Source organism: Pelophylax lessonae (assembly GCF_965119305.1).
Source record: "Pelophylax lessonae genome assembly, chromosome: 5".
Lineage (NCBI taxonomy): Eukaryota > Metazoa > Chordata > Amphibia > Anura > Ranidae > Pelophylax > Pelophylax lessonae.
This window is the reverse complement of record NC_138772.1, coordinates 249,779,528-249,802,002: the sequence shown is the minus strand read 5'-3', so window position 1 is coordinate 249,802,002 and position 22,475 is coordinate 249,779,528. Positions and strand designations below refer to the sequence as shown.

Below are 22,475 nucleotides of genomic sequence, written 5' to 3'. Positions count from 1 at the left end.
AAGACCGCTTCCTCCTGACTTTGGACAAAATTGTCCAAGGTTTAAAATGTATATGCGATGCGTCTTTAGATGCAGCCCCCTTTGCGGCTAGAGTATCTGCGGTAGGGGGTAACCATGAGACGCATGGGTTGGCTAAAAAGCTGGTCTGTGGACCAGGCTTACAAAAAGGCTCTGTCAGACCTGCCTTTTACATATGATTGCTTAAATGGTTCTACTTTGGATGAACTTATCAAGGGTCTTACTAGTGGGAAGAGTACTCTTCTTCATAAATCTGCTCAGGGCAAGGCACCTCGTCACGACAGGGTCCCTCTTATTCAGTATACAAATGGCCCTTTTGTGCCTTTGGCACGCGGGAGAAGGATCTAAGACTTTTAGATCATCTGGGGGTTCCTAGAAGACATGGTCGGGTAAACCGAGAGTAGGCCCCTCCAGTTCTGCAGTTAAGACTTATTCTGCATGAGGGGGCACCCTCACCCGTAACTGGGGTGGGGGAACGTCTTTGTTTTTTTTCTTTCCGGAACCATGGATCTTCTTGATTCAAGATGAATGGGTCCACGAACTGATTCAGGTCTCGACCGTTGGACAGATTTTTCGCACCCAATCTACGCCTATCTCCCTACTGGTTAAGGGATCTATGAGAAGCGGTACAAGATTTGGTGTTGCAGGGGTGTTTGGGCCAATTCCCTCTTGGGAAAGTTTTCAAGGGTTTTACTCAAACCTGTTCACTGTGCCCAGGAAAGAAAGCAAGTGTGTCCTATCTTGGACCTCAAGGCTCTGAACCGCTTTGTGCGGGTACAGAAGTTTCGAATTGAGTCCATTCACACGGTAGTGGCGTCCCTACACTAAGGAGACCTTTTGGCCTCTATCGATATCAAGGACGCCTACCTTCACATCCCTATTTACGCTGGGCACCAGCATTTCCTTTGCTTCGCTGTGGGCGAGGAGCATTATCAATTTGTGGTATTACCTTTTGCTCTTGCCTGCGCTCCCAGGATCTTCAACCAGTGTTGGCTTTGGTATTGACATTACTGCGACAGCGGGGGATTGCGGTACTGGGGTACCTGGACGATCTCCTCGTAGAAGCAGACTCCCATTCAGGCCTGCTGGCCGACTTAACCATCACTGTGCGGACTCTGCAAGAGTTCAGATGGAACATCAGTTTCCAGAAATCTGCTCTAGTCCCATCCTCCAAACTGGATTATCTGGGACTGACTGAACTCAGCTTCGGCGAGGGTGTTTCTTCTTCTGGACAAACTGCAAAAATTGCAGAGGGCGATTCGGCTGCTGTTATCCAGAAAATTGTCTTTTCTACGGACTTGCATGCGAGGGCTGGGCCTGATGATGTCCACCTTCAAAGAGGCTCCGTTTGCACAGTTAAACGCGAGACCTCTGCAAAGAGAATTTCTTGTCAAGTGAAACAAGGATCCAAAAATCTTTGGACCATCTGATCCTGCTGAGCCAAAAACACGAGAAGTGTTCTGCTGTGATGGCTCCGCTTCCTGAAAATATGTCAGGGCAAGTTATTTCTTCCCCTGTATTGGACTGTGGTTACCATGGATGCCAGCCTGTATGCTTGGGGGGGGGGGGGGGGGAGTACTTGGAAAGATGTATGTCCAGGGGACCTCCAGCCTACCGATCAATATTATGGAACTCGGAGCAATAAAGCTTTGCATGATTCACTGGACAAATCACCTTCAAATGTGTCCGGTTCGGCTTCAATCAAGCAATGCCACTGGCGTGACTTATGTCAATCATCAAGGGGGCACCAAGAGTGTCCTGGCGGCACGAGAGATGGCTGAGATCCTAATATGGGCAGAAAACTTTGTTCGATCCCTATTAGTCATGCATATGCCTGGAGTGGAGAATTCGCAGTCGGATTACCTGAGGAGTCATGTGTGGGATCAGGAAGAATGGTCCCTTCACCTGGAGGTGTTTGAAGGTTTTTTGATCGTTATCTACCTATCGATAGTATGGGGTTTGCCACCGTCCCTATTGAAATCGTATTTGGGTTTGGTACCTCAAGCCATGAAGATGTGGGGACTTTAAGGGCAAAGTAACAAATAATAGTCTAAGGATGAAAATAGTAAAATAACGTTTTTGTTTACTGTCTCCTATACCGTGATACATATATACAATAAAGTAAATACTTGTGAGGGATTCGTAGTGTCCACTATCAATCGTGTATACCGAGTTCAAATTCAGTTGGATCCGCTGGTGTGCTTGTTGGGCGGCCTGGATAAGACGCTATACCTCCCACATGTTCTTGTGGCTCTTCTTCAACTTCTCTACTTAGCTAAAAAACTGATTGCTAGAATGTGGATATCTTCCAGGCCTCCTGCGGGTGCCCAATGGATCCAATCTGTCAACTCTATTCTGATACGTGAAAAACACACCTATTATCACAGAAAAGCTCCTTAAGTTTGAGAAAATCTGGGGCTCCTGGCTGTCTTCTCCGGAGTTGGCTCCTCCTCAACTTGTTCTTAATCGCTTGCTTATGTAGATATTTGCATGCTTTTGGCAGCTGGCATGTTAATGACAACGCGTGTTTAGTTGTTTTTCCTGTTTTTATTTTTTCCCCCCTCCCCCCCTTTTTTCTTTCCTTTTGTTTTGTTTTCTTTTTAGGGATGTGCATGGAGTGACAATGATGTTCCTGTGCTTTCACTAAAGCGCATTTTGCACTGATTATCATTGTATCTTGGTATCCTCTCTGATTGTGTATACTGCTTGTGTATTTCTTGTACAATGTTTTATTGTCTTGTGCCGTTCCTAAATAAAGTTCTTTTTCTGATTTAAAAAAAAAAAATACTTGTGAGGGGCTATAGACCCCTAGTGAAGAAGTGTGATTTGAGTTCAGAAAATAGTGACAGATGTGAAAGTTGTGACTTTTTTAGAAACATTATCTATCGTAGCAGAGAGTTTCTCCTGCGTTTGTGTCCCAACGTGTTTCGGCTCTCAGTCGAGCCTTTTCAAGAGTGAAAGTCACAGATTATCGATTGTTTTCTTTCCATGTGTGATGGTATTAATCCCTCTGGGGCAGCGAGAGCCTGAGCCATGTAGCGATCTATATTGTTGTTCAGGGTAACCACCTGTTCAATCTCTGCTTCAGATTGTCTCGTCAGATGGTCCTCTGGTGTGTGTTGTGCTTACCCCTGATCGGAGCCTTATACGTCCAATCTTGCAGGGTTCCTTGAATATATATAACTCTGTACATCACAGGTGATATGTAAGTGGATAACTCCTGACCTCTGGGCTTCATATGTTGCCCCGGTGGGTCATTTACTTGTAGTGGGTGGCACGGTGGGGTTCTCTCTTTAGTTGGTAGTATTGGTAGGTGCGCCCAATTAACTGGCTGTATCGCTGGCTCGGAGCGGTCCTCTCTCCTCCCTGTCAAATGTCTGCCTTCCCCATTTGACAGGGGGGAGAGAGGAACGCTCCGAGCCAGCGATACAGCCAGTTAATTGGGCGCACCTACCAATACTACCAACTAAAGAGAGAACCCCACCGTGCCACCCACTACAAGTAAATGACCCACCGGGGCAACATATGAAGCCCAGAGGTCAGGAGTTATCCACATACATATCACCTGTGATGTACAGAGTTCTATATATTCAAGGAAACCCTGCAAGATTGGACGTATAAGGCTCCGATCAGGGGTAAGCACAACACACACCTGAGGACCATCTGACGAGACAATCTGAAGCAGAGATTGAACAGGTGGTTACCCTGAACAACAATATAGATCGCTACACGGCTGAGGCTCTCGCTGCCCCAGAGGGATTAATACCATCACACATGGAAAGAAAACAATCGATAATCTGTGACTTTCACCCTTGAAAAAGGCTCGACTGAGAGCCGAAACGCGTTGGGACACAAACGCAGGAGAAACTCTCTGCTACGATAGAGAATGTTTCTAAAAAAGTCACACCTTTCACATCTGTCACTATTTTCTGAACTCAAATCACACTTCTTCACTAGGGGTCTATAGCCCCTCATAAGTATTTACTTTATTGTATATATGTATCACGGTATAGGAGACAGTAAACAAAAACGTTATTTTACTATTTTCATCTTTAGACTATTATTTGTTACTTTTCCCTTAAAGTCCCCACATCTTCATGGCTTGAGGTACCAAACCCAAATACGATTTCACCTGGAGGTGTTTCACCTGCTGTGTGTGCGGTGGGGAACTCCTGATGTGGATCTGTTGGCCTCTTAGCTCAAGATGAAGGTACAGAGGTTTGTAGACCGTTCTCGGGATCATCTGGCAGACGCCATAGACGCACTAGTGGCTCCTTGGGGACAGTATCGGCTGATCTATGCATTTTCCCCACTAAAACTGCTGCCGAGGCTTCTTCGTAGAATAGAGGTGGAGGGGACTCCAGTAATTCTGGTGACTACAGACTGGCCTTGCCGGTCTTGGTACGCCAATCTGGTGAGATTGATCGCTCATGCTCCTTGGAGACTTCCTCTCAGGGAAGATCTGCTGTCTCAAGGGCTGATCTTCCATCCTGCTTTACAGTCGCTGGCCTTACCGGCGTGGCTTTTAAAAGCCAGGTATTGAAGGATAGGGATCTTTCTGACTCTGATTCCCACACTGTTGAAGGCCAGAAAATCTATCTCTCTGAAGATTTATCATCATACATGGAAATTGTACATTGCATCTGCGCTTATTTTCGGTGGCTCGGATATTGACTTTTCTCCAAAGAGGGGTTAAGCAGCGGTTGACCTTGGGTACTATCAAAGGCCAGGTGTCGGCTAGCTGTGTTTTTTCAATGCCCTTTAAGCTGGATACACACTATCCAACTTTTGTGGTTAGATTTCCTTCAGATTTACCTTTTCTATGTAGTGCAATGGCCTGCCAGATTGCATACAAATTGAAAGTGTTTAGGTTTGACCTCATATTATATGGTTTTGGTAAGTCTAAAGGAAAAAGTCTTCAGAAAATTGTATAGTGTGTATGGCCCTTTAGCCACATACTCTTTGATCGCACTTTTATTCGGGTGTTCGCCACATGGCTCCCTCGATATGGTCCCTTTTACCTCCATGGGATTTTAACCTGGTACTGTCAGTTCTTCAGAAAGCTCCTTTTGAACACAGAAGGTAGCCTTTTTAGTGGCTATTACCTCTGCGCGCAGAGTGTCAGAATTGGCGGTGCTGTCCTGCTGCTCACCTTATCTGGTGGTCCACAGAGACAAGGTGTAACTTCGACCTAATCCGTCGTTTCTTCCGAAGGGGTTCTTGGATTTCCATTTAAATGAAAACCTTGTGCTGGCTTTTTATGTCCTAAGCCCAAGCATCCTAAAACATTTTCCTTGCATTTCTTGGATGTGGTTAGGGTAATCAGGGTTTACCTGGCAGCTACTGAGTCCTTTGGAAAATCAGACTCACTTTTGTCCTCACGGACGGACCTCAGAAAGGATTGGCTGCCTCTGCTGCGACCATATCCTGATGGATTAGGCAGACGGTGGTACAGGCTTATTCAATTAAGGTTCCACCTTTCCCTGTGAAGGCACATTCTACTAGGGCGCTGAGTACCTATTTGTCTTTTTGCCATCAGGCGTCAATGATTCAACTTTGCAAGGCGGCAACTTATTCCTTTGTGTCTTATCCCTTTGTATCTCTTTGTGTGTCTGTGCACACATTCACAAAATTCTACAAGGTAGATGTGTTGGCATCTTTGGATGCTTCTTTTGGCCGCAAGGTTTTTGTAGGCTGCTGTTTAAAAGAGAATTTCTCTTTGAGGGTGTATGTTGTTTTCTAGGTGAGCTCTTGTTGTTCCTGGTTGACTAAGTTTTAGCCTTTAGTAATTACGTTCTTTTCTGCATTGTCTTCCCACCCCCCTCATGTTAATACTGCTTTCGGACGTCCCTATGGTAAAGAAGAATATAGAGCTGCGTCTGTCAATGAACGATAGAGAAAACTGGATTTTTGACTTACTGTACAATCCTTTTCTCTGAAGTTCATTCACAGACGCAGCACCCACCCCTCTATATATGAGTTGGGTTGGGGTTTTTTCTTCTAACACTGCTTTCAACAAAACTGATTCCCTATAGAAGAGTGAGTGGCTGTATACCCCCAGGGGCTTGCCCCATAGGCGTGGTAAAGATTTTTCTGCCTAGTGTCCTACTCCTGTAGGGGGCAGCAAAACCCAATGTTTAAGTAGAATATGGACCTGCGTCTGTCAATGAACTTCAGAGAAAATGATTTTACGGTAAGTCAAAAATCAATTTTTTTGCGATTCGGCACTGCGATACTTTAATTGGCAATTGCGCGGTCCTGTGACTGCGTACCCAAATAAAATTGATGTCCTTTTTTCCCCAAATAGAGCTTTCTTTTGGTTATATTTGATGACCTTCATTTTTTCCACTATAGACCAAAAAAAAGCGATAATTTTGGAAGAAAAAAAATATATTTTTTACTATCTGCTATATAACATTACCAATAAAAAAAAATTTTAAATCTAATTTTTTCATCATTTTAGGCCAATTTGTATACAGCCACATATTTTTGGTAAAAAAAAAACCCCAATAAGTGTATATTGATTTGTTTGCGCAAAAGTTATCGCATCTACAAACTAGGGAAAAGATTTATCATTTTTATTAAAATTGTATTTTTTACTAGTACTGGCGGCGTTCAGCGATTTTTGGCATGACTGCAAACATTGCGCCAGACAGATCCGACACCGAACTGACATTTTTTACACTTTTGGGGTGACCAGTGACATTACTATAGTAATTAGTGATAAAAATATACAGTGTTACTATACTAATGACACTGGCAGGGAAAGGGTTAACAGGGGCGATCAAATGGGTTAAATGTATGCCTAGGGGGTGTTTTCTAACTGTGAAATAAACACAGGGGCCCTGTGTTAATTGCTGAGAGATCAACGATCTGCTGTGTTTATAACGGCAGACTGCTGTTCTGTCTCCTTGGGGGAGTGATCGCGGGTGTTCGGCAAGAATCGCAGCTGCTGGCCCTGCAGATCAGTTAACTTTGCGCAGCCGAGTCACCTTGCCGCAGTATATCTGCGGTGGGTGGTCGGCAAGGGGTTAACTGACATCATTTGCAAATGTCTCTACAGACTCTGAGAGAGTTCGACTGGATTCTGAATTTTCAGAAGTCTGCTGCTGTTCTTTCCACAAAACTGGACTATCTGGGTCTGAGTCTGGACTCGGTTATAGCCAGAGTGTTCCTTACTTTGGACAAACTCCAGAAACTGCAGGCTGCAAATCATCTTCTACTGTCCAGCAGATGGTCATCCCTCCACTTGTATGCGGGTGCCGAGCCTGATTGTCTCTACCTTCGAGGCGGTTCCGTTTGCACAGTTCCATACGAGTTCCTTGCAAAGGGAGATTCTGGCCAAATGGGACAACTGTCCGCAGTCTCTGGACAATCCGATCTGGCTGAGCCCGGGGAACAAGAGTGTCACTGAGCTGGTAGCTTCATTCTCCGGTGCTTCGATAGGGCGAATCCTTTCTCCCCTTGTATTGGACAGTGGTCACCACGAAGCCTGTCTGTCCGGGTGGGGAGGTGTCCTAAGCTGGACCTTTGCTCAGGGAAGCATCCAGACTACCGATCAATGTCATGGAACTCTGCGCGACCAGACTATGCCTGGATCATTGGAGGGATCGTCTTCAGGGGTGTCCAGTGTGAATTCAGTCGGACAATGCCACTCCCATTGCTTATGTCAATCAACAGGGGGTCACAAGAAGTGTCTTTCTGGCTTTGGAGGTAGCCAGCATTCTACAGTGGGCAGAACATTTTGTTCAAGCCCTCTCCGCCGTACACATTCTTGGGGTGAAAAATTGGCATTTGCATTATCTGGGCAGACGTTGGATCAAGGGGTGTGGTCCCTTCATCTGGAAGTGTTTAATCAGCTGTGTCCTTGGTGGGGCACTCCCGAGGTGGATCTGTTGGCATCTCCACTCAACAGAAAAGTGCAGAGGTTTGTGGCACCGTCACGGGATCCTCTGACGGACACCACAGGCAATTCCTGTATTCCTGGCAGCTAAGGAGTCCTTTAGGAAGTCAGACTCCTTATTTGTGCTCACGGATGGGCCTTGAAAAGGACTGTCCCCTTCCTCTGTGATCATTTCCAGATGGATCAGACAGATGGTGACTCTGGTATATTCTATCAAAGGTCAGGTTCCTCCTTTCCCTGTCAAGGCACACTGTACTTCAGCGCTCAGTGCTTCCTGGGCCTTCTGTCATCAAGAGTCAGTGATGCAGGTTTGCAAGGCAGCTACCTAGTCGTCGCTGCACACTTTCACAAAGTGTTATAAGGTGGATGTGTTGGCATCTGCAGATGCTTCTTTTGGCCGCAAGGTTTTGCAGACTGCTGTTCAGAGGACCTGGTCCTCTTTGAGGGTGTGATGTTTTTCAGGTGGGCTCTAGTTGTTTTTTGGTTGAGCTCCTGTTACTTGGTTGGCTATGGTTTAGCCTTAGGAATTTTTACTTGCTGTTCCCATCCCTCATCTTTGTCAGTGCTTTGGGTCGTCCTAATGGTTAAGAAGATCAGGAGCGGTGTCAGTCAATGAATGAAAGCGAAAATGGGATTTTTGACTTGTCATAAAATCCATTTCTCTGATGTTCATTGATGGACACAGCACCCACCCCTCTGTGGAGTTGTAATTCTTCTGACACTCTCTGGCAGAGAGGGGGAGTATACCCCCTTGGACTGCCCATAGGCGTAGTCAGTCTTTTTTTCTGCCTAGTGTCCTACTCCTGTAGGGGGCAGTATAACCCAGTGGTTAAGAAGATCAGGAGCTGTGTCTGCCAATGAACATCAGAGAAATGGATTTTACGGTTAGTCAAAAAACCCATTTTTGATCTCCTTTGACCAGAGTACTTTCTTTCACGTGTTTACTGTGTCCCCCACATGGCTTCTCGCAAACTGCAACTAGGGCTGCTTATAGTTTTTTTTCTCTTGCGTCTTCTGACAGTCGCCGCCCTCTCACAGAGTCTTCACCAATGGGTATTGACCTATTATCCACAGGAGCAAGCTAGGCATAAGACTTGTTAAAAACAAAGTAATTTACATAGACACACCTGTAGGGGGCTGTCCCACTGGTCCAATACCCCCCTGCTATCAGCATTCCCAACTCAGTTTGTCTTCTGCCTAGTTAAGGAGTAAGATAGGCTTCCCTGTGCTGGGGCTACGGTCTCAGCCTTTCTTCTATTTTATTACTTTTATTTTCTGCAATGTGTTTTTCTTTGCACTACTAGCTTTTTATTTCTTATGCGCTTAGTTATTCGGTTCTCAGGAAGACTGCAGCGTTTGCAGAGCTGGGAATCGGACTGGTCGTCCTGACATTTCAGGACAGAGGATCTTAGGGAATCCCAGCCCGCCATCGAGCGTTTAGCAGGCTATGTGTGCACCCTGACCTCGCAAACGACCTGCCCCTGTCCTCAGGGGCACAAGCCCGCGGGGATGGCTACCTCGCTGGGATGCCTCAACATGCGGTTCTGACCGCGAGACGCATCCTCTTCTTGGCTGCCGGCCCCCCTCGCCATCTGGGGTGGGGGGTTCCCGCGCTCTGGAGGCACCCACGCCCTGTGAAGCGGTAAGTAAAACCTCTGTGTGGGACCTCTGTCTGGGGATTACATTCTGCTGTGTCTGTCTCCCCCTCATGTCTGTGTCCAGGGCTCGCATCCCTCCCGGTCCCTGCATGGGCTTCTAGAGCATGTAATGCTGTGTGGGGGTCCCTAACCCTGTCCGCACTGTTAGTGTGTTTGGGGGTACAGTCGTGGTGGGGCGGACCGCTGCGGTGTAAAAACCGCGGGACCGCCATTTTAGGTGTGGGCAGCTGCTTTGGCCTCACCTCCTCCACAGCTCCTCTCTGTAGTGTTTTGGTGCCTTCGGGCGCCATCTTGTGTGTGGCAAGGTGTTTTCTTTTTGCACATGTTTAGCGGCCATTTTCCCGGAGCCTTCCATTCTTTTGCATAGGCAACCATTTTTCCTTAGACCAAACCTTGTTGGTCCTCTATCGGTGTGACATCACTTCCTTTTCTGCATGAAGAGAGATCGTGGAGCAGCGTGGTAACACTCCTGGGGGTCTTTTTTGCTGTTTTTGGGGATATTCCTCTGCTTTCGGTGTCTTTCCTCTCTCAGTGGGATACTTTAACTTGCAGTGCATTGCGGTGGGCGCCGCAATCACATCTTAAAGGGCCAGCATCCTTGTACTTGTCATGGAGTCCCAGGACAGCAAATTTCCCCCAGCCTTGGTTAATGAATCAGGTACTCCTGATTCTTCTCCTTCTCTGGCTGCTGCACTTGTTACTTTAGCGTCCAAGGTGGACTTGTTGATGTCAGAACGGGTTTCTAGAAAGAGAATTAGGCCTTCGCCTTCCTCTGATTCTGAATCTGATATAGTTGCCTTGGACAGTGTCCCCCCTGAGGGGTCTCAGTCCTTTCCTTCTGATGGGAAGGTGGAGGAGGATGATGGGGATGATTTTTCCCCTGAAACGGCCAAAGAACGCGCTGCTGTGTCTGCGCTTATTGTTTCTATCAAGGATACACTACATTTAGAGGATGAGCCCAACCCTCCGGGTAAGCAGTCTTCCTTTGGGACTCGCAGGACCCAGAAGGCGGCACAGGTTTTTCCCTGTCCCGCTGAATTTCACGAAACGCTGAACGAACAATGGCGTAATTTAAAGTGCCCTTTTGTGGTACCAAAACGGTTTTGTTTCCGTTACCCTTTCGCGTCTCCTACTGACTTGCGCTGGACTGTGTCCCCTAAAGTGGATCACACTGTGTCCAGGTTGAACAAGGCCACTCTTATGCCCTCAGAGGATTCTCCGGTGTTTAGGGACCCTACAGACAGGCGTGTGGAATCTCTGGCTCGCCACGCTTATACGGTGGCGGGTTCCTTGCTGAAGCCCATCTTCGCCTCTGTTATGGTTTCTCAGGCTGTGGCTGATTGGGCCCGGGTGCTCAAACGCACTTTAGAGGCGGATTCCGCCCCTCCGACTACTATGGAGATGGTGGATCAGATGCGTCAGGCAGTTCTGTACCTGTGTGATGCGGCCTTGGATGAGGCTCCTCTAGTAGCACGGCTCTCTGGTGTCGCGGTGCTGAGCTGTCGTCTGATATGGCTGAAGAGCTGGTCGGCTGACCAGTCCTCCAGGAAGACGGTGTCTGACATTCCTTATGCGGGGAATCGTCTCTTTGGAGAATCCCTGGACGAATTGGTTAAAAGGGGTCACTGGGGGCAAGAGCACTCTGCTACCCCAGAACCCCAAGGGAAAGGTTTTCCGCGGTAAGCGGGGCCCTTCTTTTAAACCAAATCAGGGGTCCTTTCGTACTAAAAAAAGTTGAGGTATGTTCCCATAATGGCCCTGATTAATTATCAAAAAATGAAATAATGAATGAATGATACTGAATACCTCCCCAGGTGACCGTTGATCAAAGCTTATTGGATAGAAAAAGAATTGGGTGAAAAACAAGGCGTCTTTCAACCTGAAGGAGATAAACTACGGGCACCCACAAGGCAAATAGCTTAAGGTGTGAATCAAAATAAATTTTATTAGGCACTTGTGCCTTAAAAAGAACCAATGTTATACAAGTGACAAGGTGTGGCACAGCAAAATGATAAAAACAGTTAAAAACAACAAGCACATGTAATGAATCACCATGGACTGGAATAGCAATAGTAGACTGGTGTATACGAATACAAATAAGCCTGTCCTGACTGCATTAGCTGAAACAACTGAATGATCACTGTCCCAAGATGCCAAAATAGATGGCTGAGTAAATCTAGATTCCCAGAGGAAAATGGAAAATGATGTGACCAAGAAGACCATAATAGTTCCGCTGAGAAAGGACCTAAAGGTGGTACCTGATAAAGATCAAGGTAAAAAGAAATACCCTACTGTCCATGATGCCAATTTGCCGTGATTGGTTGATCCAGATGGCCAGAGGATAATGAAAAAAATTTCCAAGGATAGGCCAAGGACAAGGGATGGTGGTAGGACCTCAGTCCGGAGACTCAATCAGAGCAAATCAAGTTGTTGTCGTGGTTGGAGATTTTTAAATAGCAGCCAGTAATGGGGCGGGGATATCAGCCTTTGATTCCGTTTATAATGACCAATTGGCCGTAGGTAAAAGATGCAAAATTTCAAAGGGTGAAAAAGGAATCATCCGTGATGTTTGTGTAGGTATCAAGCTAATGTGTCAAAGCTGAGTTCCATGAATGTCCATACCTCCGTGTGTGAATCCGCGAGTCTGCCGGCAGTGGAGTTCCTCATCCAGCGTTCTCCTACCACGCTCACTCAGCCAGCTTCCTGGTGTAGGCGTGCAGGTCCGTTAGCATCGGCCTGATGTCATGTCCAGCGCAGCGAGTGTAGAGGCGGGGGAACAGCAGGGAAGACGCCGTGCATAAGTCCGAGGATTACGGAGAAGGCAGATTCAGCATGTGTGGGCAATTGACGCCAACGCTGACGCATTTCACTGACTGGACGTCAGTTTCTTCAGAGCTAAGGGTGGGAATGCATAGTGTTCAGTTTTATAGTGGTAATCAACAGATTCAATTAATCAAGTGCAGGTGTAGACGCTCTGCTGGAGCCGGCAAAAACAACTGCCATCTTTTTCATTTCGGGTCCTTTCGTGCCTTCAAGGCGCAGGACAAGGGGAAACCCTTTAAGGGCCACGGTGGTCAGAAAAAGCCCTGGGCGGGCAAGCCGAAACCAAGCCACGCTGGTTCGGCAGGTCCCGCCCACTTAACCTGAAGGGACGCCCTCATCCATTCCAGGGGTGGGGGGACGTCTGCGTGGTTTTCTAGAACCATGGCTGTTCCGGATCCCGGACAGGTGGGTTCAGGAAATCATTCGATCGGGATACAAGATCGAATTCCTTTCGCGTCCAGCGGACAGATTCTTTCCCTCAAATGTTCATTTGACCCCAGATCGGTTGCGCGATCTTCATTGGGTGGTTCAGGATCTCCTCGCCCAGGGGGTGGTCGTCCCGGTGCCTCATCGGGACAGGTTTCGGGGTTTTACTCAAATCTGTTCACTGTGCCCAGAAAGGAGTGCAAGGTACGTCTGATTCTGGACTTGAAAGCTCTGAACCGCTTTGTGCGGGTTCAGAAGTTCCGCATAGAATCCCTCCGTTCGGTGTTGGCCTCGTTAAGCCCGGGATATTTCCTGGCTTCCATCGATCTCAAGGATGCGTATTTACACATCCCCATATTCGAGGGTCACCAGAGGTTCCTCCGGTTCGCAATCGCGGAGGAACACTATCAGTTTGTGGCGTTACCTTTCAGTCTCGCTTCGGCTCCAAGGGTGTTTACCAAAATGCTGGCCCCTGTGCTGGCCCTGTTGCGGGCCCAGGGGATTGCGATCTTGGGGTATCTGGACGATCTCCTGTTAAGGTCGAGTGCCAGCCCGAGCCTATTACGCGATCTGTCAACTACCGTTCAGACGCTGCAGGAGTTCGGGTGGAAACTCAACGTGCAGAAGTCGACCTTGTCACCTTCTGTTCGTCTCCCTTACCTGGGAATGGTTCTGGACTCTGCCCAAGCAAAAGTCTTTCTGCCGGAGGAAACGCTCCGGACTCTGCAGAACGAGGTCAGGTCCCTCAGGGACAACAAATCCTCATCACTCCGGACCTGCATGCGGTCCCTCGGGTTGATGGTATCGGCCTTCGAGGCGATACCGTTTGCACAGTTCCACACCTCTTCTTCAAGCGGAGATCCTGGCCAGATGGGACAGGCTTCCTCAATCCTTGGAAAGGAGGATATCTCTGAGCCACCACATCAGGGTAGATCTTCTCTGGTGGCTTCAGTCCCCGGCTCTGACGGAGGGGAAATCTTTCCGCCCGTTGTGGACGGTGATCACCACGGATGCCAGCATGTCGGGCTGGGGTGGCATGCTGGGCATTCTGTCTGCCCAGGGCACTTGGTCGGAGGAGGAGTCCTCCCTGCTGATAAACATGTTGGAACTACGAGCGATCAGACTGTTCTTTTTCCGTTGGTCGGATCAGCTTCGGGGTCACCCTGTGTGGGTACAGACAGACAACGCCACGACGGTGGCCTACATCAATCACCAAGGGGGCACTAAGAGTGCCCGGGCGGCCCTGGAGGTGACCGAGATTCTGGCTTGGGTCGAGAATCATGTCCCGGCAATTTCGGCGGGTTAACATTCCGGGTGTGGAGAATTGGCAGGCCGACTATCTGAGCCGCCAGACCCTGGACCAGGGGGAATGGTCCCTACACCCGGAGGTGTTCTGGATGCTGTGTGCGAGATGGGGAACCCCAGATGTGGATCTGTTTGCACATCAGCTAAACAACAAAGTGGGCAGGTTCGTGGCAAGAACGCGCGACCCTCTGTCAGACGCCTCGGATGCGCTGGTGGTGCCTTGGCATCAGTATCACCTGATTTATGCCTTCCCCCCCGATTCAGTTGTTGTCCAGGTTCCTTCGCAGGTTGGTTTCGGAACCGAAGTTGGTGATTCTGGTGGCCATAGACTGGCCGCGCCGGTCTTGGTACGCGGACATCATACAACTGGTCGCCGAGCCTCCGTGGCGACTCCCCTTACGGGACGATCTGCTGTCTCAGGGGCCGATCTTCCATCCTGCTTTACGGTCACTGGCTTTAACAGCGTGGCTGTTGAAAGCCAGGTCTTGAGAGATCGGGGTCTCTCGACGGCGGTTATTCCTACCCTGCTCAAGGCTAGGAAGGCCTCGTCCGGTAAGATCTATTACCGTACCTGGAAGGCTTATTTTGCCTGGTGTGAATCCAGGGGCATCCATCCTCGCTCCTTTTCGGTGGCGAGGGTGTTAGCCTTCCTCCAATCTGGTGTGGACCAGCGTCTTGCGCTGACCACTATTTAGGGCCAGTTATCTGCACTGGCCATCCTTTTTCAGCGCCCCCTTGGCGTCTAATTCGTTGATACGCACCTTTATTCAAGGTGTGCGTCATTTGGCTCCTCCTAGGAGAGCATCTTTACCTCCTTGGGACTTAAACTTGGTTCTGTCCGTTTTGCAACATCCTCCCTTTGAAAACATCAGGGCAATTCCTCTGCCTCTGCTGACGAAAAAGGTTGCCTTTCTGGTTGCTATCACATCTGCTCGCAGAGTGTCGGAGTTGGCGGCCTTGTCTTGCCGCTCCCCTTACCTGGTGGTTCATAGTGATAAGGTGGTCTTGCGACCTAACCAATCTTTTCTTCCTAAGGTGGTTTCTGAATTTCACCTTAACGAGAATATTGTCTTATCTTCGCTCTGTGCGAACCGTAAGCATCCTAAGGAGTGTGCCTTGCATTCCTTGGATGTAGTCCGGGCGATCAGGGTCTACCTGTCATCCACTGAATCCTTCAGAAAATCGGATTCTCTTTTTGTCCTTCCTGAGGGACCTCGGAAGGGTATGACTGCGTCTGCGGCAACCATTTCTAGATGGATCAGACAGACGATTGTACAGGCCTATTCGATTAGGGAACGGGTACCGCCCTTACCTGTCAAGGCGCACTCTACCAGAGCGGTGAGTGCGTCATGGGCCTTCCGGCATCAGGCTTTGGTGGCCCAGGTGTGCAAAGCTGCGACTTGGTCGTCTGTGCACACCTTTTCCAAATTTTACAAACTTGATGTTCTGGCATCTGCAGATGCTTCCTTTGGCCGCAAAGTTCTGTGTGCGGCAGTGCCTTAAGGGGGCCCTAGTTTTGCAGGTCCCTGGCTGTTGGGGTTGTTTCCCCCTTGTTTATTTGCTTTCCTGGGTTGTTTGCTCCAGTTGGGCTTTTCTGTTACCCAGAGGTTTTACCTTTCTGTTCAGATAAGGTTCCTTTCTCTGACTTGGGTACGGCATTGCCTTTGTGATGGTTGCGCTTCCCACCCCTCGTGTCTACACTGCTTTGGGACATCCCATTGGTGAAGACTGTATGAGTGGGCGGCGACTGTCAGAGGACGTAAGAGAAAACGGAATTTTTGTAAAATCTTACCGTAAAATTCCTTTCCCTGAGTTCTCTGACAGTCGCTGCCCCCGCCCCTCTATTGGGGTTCTTTTGGACTTTAACTGCTTGCTACCAAACTGAGTTGGGAATGCTGGTAGCAGTGGGGTATTGGACCAGTGGGACAGCCCCCTACAGGTGTGTCTATGTAAATTACTTTGTTTTTAACAAGTCTTATGCCTAGCTTGCTCCTGTGGATAAGAGGTCAATACCTTTTGGTGAAGACTGTATGAGTGCGCGGCGACTGTCAGAGGACTCAGAGAAAGGAATTTTCTCTATCGCTCATTGACAGACATAGTCCTCTGTGATTCAGCACCTTCGGGTTATGCTGCCCTCCACAGGAGTAGGACTAGACAGGAAATAAAATGCTCTGGCCACACCCTAGGGGCAGTCCCCGAGGGTATATCCTCTCTCTCTCTGCCACAGCAAATCAGTTTTTTTTCTGTCTAGTCAGGAGTAAGGACCTAGATACCTTGCTGGGATCTTCGGTCCTGGCAGGATTTTTTTCTTAAGATTTTTTAGACCGCTTTTTTTCTCCAGTGTTCCTGTGAGATCTTCAAGCAAGAAAGCTGAACTGGGCGACGGGCTGGATGTTGAGATCCGGTGGTCACCCCAGTTCAGCCTACGAGTGCGTGCAGGCCATAGCTCCGTGCTGGGTCGGCCGCGACATAGTCCCACTGAAGGGACTGACCCTGCGAGTTAAACGTCTCGCTGAAACGCCAAGGACCATGAGTCACGGCGTCCGTATTGGTCGACAGCCCTCCCGCCCCGGTGGAGAGGGGTACTGTCAGGAGTTGGTGCCCGCCTTGTTCTGGTATGGTGAGTAGTATGTTCCCCCTTTCCCCTGGCGGGTCTTGTGGTGAACGCGGGCCCCTCTCTGTATGGTAAGGATGAGTTCCCCTCTATCCTATAACATGGCACAGATCCCCCTACTTTGAGTGTGATTTTTATGTGCAAAAAGCCAGGAGGCTTGGTTTGGGAGCTGACAATCTAATTGTAAATATGTTAAAAGATTGTAATCAGTGGCATCTTACTGTGATAATATAAGTATCCTACCAGTCAGACTGCTTTCCAAGTCAGGTCTCCAGCAATAGCAGGCTTTCCGACGGCCATGCGGTCCGCCAGGGTCCGGTACCGCCGACCAGGCTAAATCCCCATGCAGAGAAGGTGTTGTGATGCTCTGCAGTCACGCCGCTATTCGGTACAACCGCCGCCATTGTTTGCTAGATCGCACGAGGCCGCCATTTTGGCGTAGCCTCGTGTCTCCAGCATGGGGGCGGCCATGTTTGAGGTGACCCAAACACCTCGTGGAGCTAGGGGAGGCGCCGGAAGGGGTACGGAGGGGCGGAGCCGCCTCCTTTCTTCCCGGGCAGCCAGCCAAGAGACTTCCTGTCAATCGAGACAGTGCTGAGACAAGTGCAGTGGAAAACTCTGAGCATCAAGTGGTGAGCCTGGGGGTCTATCTCTCTCTCTCTCGCTCGATAGGGGTCCCTGAGCAGCTAACACTGAGGGGCTTTGTGGCGCTGGGGGTCTAAAAAAAAAAAAAAAAGTTTTATTTTTGGATTGAATTTTCCGGGTAGTAACTGGAATTATCATGGACCCTGCCACACAAGCACCCCCACCTGTTTCCCTCGAGGGGACCACGGGACCCGTCGATGCACAGAGTATAGACGCATTTACATCAGTTTTGGAGTCTTTGGTGGCTCGGGTGGAGACGGCCTGTCAGGGACGGGGGTCAAGAAAGCGACCCCCGCCTACCCCTATATCATCTGACACCTCTGACTCAGATTCAGAGATGATCACTGCAGCTGCAGGTCCCTCTGCAAGGGCTGTTGTCTCAGGTAAAGTTCCCTCAGACAGCGAGGAGGTCGTTCATTCTTCCGCCATAATTCAGGAAGAAGCATTGGTGGACGCACTAGTTGTGGCGGTGCGGGAAACCTTAAGACTTGAGGTTTTACCGGCAGAGGCAACTGAAACTGAGATTCCCTTTGGTACTAACAAGCCCATCAAAACGGTGAAGGTTTTTCCTGTACCCAAGTGTTTTGGTAATAAAATTATAGAAGAATGGGAGCATTCTAAGCGTACCTTTACTATTTCCAAGCGTATTGCTAGACGCTATCCGTTTGAGGAATCCCTCATTAAGAAATGGACAGTACCACCAGTGGTGGATCCACCTATGTCCAGGCTGAATAAAGCCACGGTTATCCCAGTGGAGGACACTTCGTCCTTTAAGGATCCGGTGGATCGAAAGGTGGAAGCGGAGTCCCGCACTATCTTCTCCCTGATAGGGTCAGCATTTAGACCAGTAATTGTTATTGGTCTAGTTTCCCAGACACTAACGGAATGGGCGAGATTGGTACGCCAAGACCTGAGGGGGAAAGATATCCCCCAGGGAACATCTGATTTGATGGAACAGATTATACAAGGGCTACAGTTTGTCTGTGACGCAGCCTTGGATGCTACCCCCCTATTAGGGCATGCATCTATGTCAGCGGTAATCCTCAGACGTGTGCTGTGGTTAAAATGCTGGTCAGCAGACCTAGGTTCCAAAAAGACCTTGACGAATCTCCCCTTTCAGGGGAATCGCCTATTTGGGGCCACCCTAGATGAGATCATTAAGGACGCCACTGGGGGCAAGAGCACTTTCTTGCCACAGGCTGCTAAAGCTAAGGGACCTCGTAACAAGCGAGGACCTTTCTTTACCGCCCATAAAGGGTTCGCACGCCCGGCTGGAACAAGCGGGAAAGGCAAGACTCCTCCAGGAGGGTTCAAGAAGGGCTGGTCGGACAAACAGAAGACCGACTCAGCCAAACTCGAAGCAAAGGATTACACAGCCTGAAGGTGCGCCCCCACCCGGTTTGAGGGTGGGGGGACGTTTTCACCGGTATTCAGGACATTAGATCGAGCATCGACTACTGCTACCGGTGCGATTCTTCCCTTCCAACATTTAAGTACTACAGGGAGCGGTAGTTACCGTTCCCTGAACAGATCTTTTCCTTTACCTTTTCCAAAAATTAGTCTCAATTCCCCACAGGAATCTGATCTGGTTGACCAGACAGACCAAGAAGCCTCTAGCCAGGTGACTTCGGTCCCTGAGGTTCAACCAGGAAAGATCACCGTTCCTGATAGGAATCAGGTGTCTGATAAATGTGTGGGAACAGAAAACGACCAGACTTTCTCGGATGGTCGGGGCCAGATAGCTCTAGGGACGCCTGGTTCAGATCCAGTCAGCGCCAATGGTCCTAGAAATTCTAGGCTGGCCCCGTCAAGCCGGCCTGGCCGACTTGGACATGCTAGTCGCGGACGTTCCGTGGGAACTTCGTCTCAGGGAGTGTCTGCGGTCTCAAGGACCAATCTTCCATCATGCTTTACAGTCGCTGGTTTTAATGGCCTGGCCATTGAGACCCAGGTACTGAAGGACAGAGGGTTGTCAGCTTCAGTTATTCCTACCCTTATTAAAGCAAGGAAAGCGACTTCCAGCAAGGTCTATTATCGCACATGGAAGACTTATATCGCGTGGTGCGAATCTTTAGGGATTCCTCCACGTACCTATTCGGTGACCCGAATCTTGGCCTTTCTGCAGAAAGGGGTTGAGCAGAAACTAGCCTTGAGCACCATCAAAGGTCAAGTTTCAGCATTAGCAATCTTCTTTCAGAAACCTTTAGCTACCAAGTCCTTGGTGCGGAATTTCATCCAGGGGGTGCGGCACCTGGCTCCACCAGTCCGCGCGCCCTTACTGCCCTGGGATCTTAATTTGGTTTTGTCGGTTCTACAGAAACCTCCCTTTGAAAACATCAGGGAGATTCCCTTGCTTACTTTATCCCAGAAGGTGGCCTTCTTGGTGGCTATCACTTCTGCACGCAGGGTGTCAGAACTGGCTGCTTTATCATGCCAGTCCCCATACTTAGTGATTCATAGGGATAAGGTAGTACTTCATCCTAAGCCATCCTTTCTTCCTAAGGTTGTTTCAGATTTTCATCTGAATGAAGATATTGTACTACCTTCCTTGTGTCCTCAGCCCAATCATCATCGGGAACATGCATTGCATTCCTTGGATGTGGTTCGGGCAATCAGGGTATACCTGAAGGCTACGGAATCGTTCCGTTAGACGGATTCACTTTTTGTGATCACGGATGGCCCCAGAAAGGGGTTGCCTGCATCTGCCGCGACTATCTCCAAATGGATTAGACAGACGGTGGTACAGGCTTATTCTATTAAGGGTCAGAGTCCTCCGTTCCCTGTTAGGGCGCACTCCACTCGAGCGCTCAGTACTTCCTGGGCCTTCCGCCATCAGGCGTCAGTGGTCCAGGTATGTAAGGCGGCCACCTGGTCGTCGGTACATACCTTTACAAAATTTTATAAAATTGATGTGATGGCATCGGCGGATGCCTCATTTGGCCACAAGGTTTTGCAGGCCGTAATTTGAGGAGACCGGAGGTCTACCTCAAGGATTTTTTCTGTTGAAAAATTTTTTTGTTGAGTCTCATCATTGAGGATGAGCATTGTAAAACTTCTAGAGTTGGCACCGGTTGGGCCTTCTAGATTGGATTTAATTTCCATTTTTCCCACCCCTCATTTGTGGTACTGCTTTGGGACGTCCCGAAGGTGCTGAATCACCGAGGACTACGTCTGTCAATGAGCGATAGAGAAAAATGGATTTTTGTAAAATCTTACCGTAAAATCCTTTTCTCTTAGCTCATTGACAGACGTAGTACCCGCCCCTCTGTTTTGGAGTTGGGTTGGGTTAAAATTCTCTAAACACTGCTTTGTGACATAACTGATTTGCTGTGGCAGAGAGAGAGAGGATATACCCTCGGGGACTGCCCCTAGTGTGTGGCCAGAGCATTTTATTTCCTGTCTAGTCCTACTCCTGTGGAGGGCAGCATAACCCGAAGGTGCTGAATCACCGAGGACTACGTCTGTCAATGAGCTAAGAGAAAAGGATTTTACGGTAAGATTTTACAAAAATCAATTTTTACGGTAAGATTTTACAAAAATTCAGTTTTTCCAACAATGGCCTGCCACTCTTAAAGCCATAAAAGCCTGTAGACAAATTCTCCCACCTGAGCTGTGGATCTATGCAGCTCCTCCAGAGTTACCATGGGTCTCTTGGCTGCTTCTCTGATTTATCTTCTCCTTTCCCGTCCTGTCAGTTTAGGTGGATGGCCATGACTTAGATGGCCATGGTAGGTTTGCGATTGTGCCATACTCTTTCCATTTTCAGATGATGGCTTGAACAGTGCTCCATGAGATGTAAAAAGCTTGGGATATTTCTCTTGCGTCCTCCGACAGTCGCCGCCTCCTCTAAGTCATCACTATTGGGTATTGACTTCCGTTCCGCAGGAACAGCTAGGCATAAAGACTTAGTCAAAAGAACAAAGGCATTTGCATATACACACCCATGGGGGCTGTCCCATCTGGTTAATACCCCCCTGCAGTGACCACTCCCAACTCAGTTTTTTCTTGCCTAGCGTCAGGAACAGTTAGGCTTCCCTGTGCTGGGGCTACAGTCTCAGCCTATCTGATCTTTTTCTTTGAAAATGTCAGTTTTTTCTTACTTTACTAGCTGTTTATTTTGTCAGCTTTAGTTTTTAGTCGATTTCTTCGGATGAAGATGGATTCCTGCGGAGCTGGGATTCGGACTGACTGCCCTGGTTATCCAGGGCTGAGGGTCAGATGGACCCCCAGCCCGCCATCGAGCGTTCAGCTATGGTTCGCCCTGGCACTATGAACGACCCATCCCTGTTCTCAGCAGGGATGCAGCCGTGAGGTGGCTACCTCACATGGACGCATTTGCCCTGCATGCAGTGCAATGTCCCTGACTAACGGCATTCCCTGTCAGATGAGGACAGCGGCTTTCCGTTCTGAGAGGCTTCCCCGCGCCATCTGGTACAGGTAAGTACTTCTGTGTGGGGCCTCTGTCTGGGGTGGCAGTCTGTGTTGCTGTGTGTTCCCCATGTCTGTGCCTGTGTGAATCCCTGGTGCGATCCCTGCGGGATCGTTTGTACATGGACTGCGGTGCTGTGTGTTTTTGGGGGTCCCTGTCCCTGTGTCACTTCGGTGTTTGGGGGGTACAGACTGCGTGTGCGGCGACCGCAGCGGGAAAAAACCGCGCGGTCCGCCATTTTAAGAATGGGCAGGCATGTTGGGCTTCTTTGTGGGCTATCTACATGCTGTTTTTGGCGACATCCGCCGCCATTTTGCTGTAGCCGAACGATCGTTCCGACCGCATGTTCGGCGGCCATTTTGGCGGAGCCTTCAGTGCAATCCAATGGGGCAGCCATTTTCCCTGAGTCGTGCAGCCTATACGTTCAGCCTAGGACATCGGTGGCAACACTCTGCAGAGCTCTGCAGGTTATTGCTCTCAATAATTTTTTCTGTATTGTCATTGTAGCTCAGTTTTTTTTGTCTTCTCCTCTTTGGGGGTCTTTGGTCACTGTAGCTGTAGCGGTGGGCTGCGCACTCCGCAGCGCTCTTAAAGGGGCAGTACAAATTTTTTCTTTTGCACTTGGTTTGTCATTTAAGCAATGGATTATCGGGA

At 48.9% G+C, this 22,475-nt stretch overlaps 1 protein-coding gene across 1 annotated transcript in view; it reads left to right on the top strand.

Moving 5' to 3' along the window:
- LOC309556663 (polypeptide N-acetylgalactosaminyltransferase 4-like) overlaps positions 1 to 22,475 on the top strand; it is a 662,237-nt gene that overhangs the window by 173,177 nt on the left and 466,585 nt on the right. The gene's annotated exons all lie outside the window — the stretch shown is intronic.